The sequence below is a fragment of the Hipposideros armiger genome, unplaced genomic scaffold (genome assembly GCF_001890085.2).
Source record: "Hipposideros armiger isolate ML-2016 unplaced genomic scaffold, ASM189008v1 scaffold_571, whole genome shotgun sequence".
Classification (NCBI taxonomy): domain Eukaryota; kingdom Metazoa; phylum Chordata; class Mammalia; order Chiroptera; family Hipposideridae; genus Hipposideros; species Hipposideros armiger.
Window position 1 is genome coordinate 1,176,428 of NW_017731921.1, and position 1,000 is coordinate 1,177,427.

At 38.1% G+C, this 1,000-nt stretch overlaps 1 protein-coding gene across 1 annotated transcript in view; it reads left to right on the forward strand.

Annotated features, from left to right (window-relative positions):
* Positions 1–1,000, forward strand: part of NT5DC1 (5'-nucleotidase domain containing 1) — a 133,848-nt gene that overhangs the window by 101,886 nt on the left and 30,962 nt on the right. The gene's annotated exons all lie outside the window — the stretch shown is intronic.

A 1,000-nucleotide genomic window follows, 5' to 3' on the forward strand; every position in this document is an offset into this window, starting at 1 on the left:
CAGGCTAACAAATCCAGACACATTTCCAGACTCATAGGAAGACATAGCTTGTGACTGTTTCTAGCTGTTAGAAGCTACAGAATGCACTTACCATGACTGTTTTCATCATGAGAAAGCTTCGCACCTAGAGTTAATGAGTTAATGTGCTCTTTCTTTTCTTGTGTTTATACTTCAAGGTGGTGTCAGGAATACTAGTGCTAAACCACTTTCTATTTACAGGGTAAGACGCACCTTAAAATGTATAGAAAGCATATAAAAAGTTAATCAAAAGATAAGAAATGATGCTGTGGTCAAGTAGGTAGGCAAAGATCAAGTTCTGTTTTATATAGACTATTTCTAAATTTATGAAAAAATGTGTTGCTTTTTAGGGATGATTTTGCAGATCTTTTTGACATTGTGATTACAAATGCACTGAAGCCTGGCTTCTTCTCCCATTTACCAAGTCAGAGACCTTTCCGGACACTCGGTAAGTTGCACTTTGTTGTTTTCTTCTGTTTAAGATGTGTTCATTCAGTTATTCAATAAATGGTCTGTTGGCTAGCCCATGTGCAAAGTGCTGTGCAACAAAGGGTATAAAAGAGACACCATTTCTCCCCCTCATGGGGGGAGAAAGAAGATAATAAACCTGTGTTTGTATTCAATCTCACTCCCACGTTGTTTCAGAATCCTTTGTTTTTCAGCCTCTCCCTGACTTTAAAAATGAAGGGCATGGACTTTACCTTAGGTTTTAGAGCCTAAATAAATGCTTCCACAAATATTTGAGGGATGAATTAATTATAATAAGTCAGAATTGGTCATTTTCTAGAACAAAGGTGCCTGCAGAATATCTGAGGATCATAGAAAACAAAGCAGTCCTCTCTGGGGAACAGGCACAGCCTTCAAGGGAGGGTAGTTAGAATTGTCACACATGTAGAAGAGACTGGTAGAGAGGTGGAATGAAAATTAAACACATCTTTCAGATGAAAAAGAATGAGAATAGCAGGGGGAAGTGTGCAAAAGG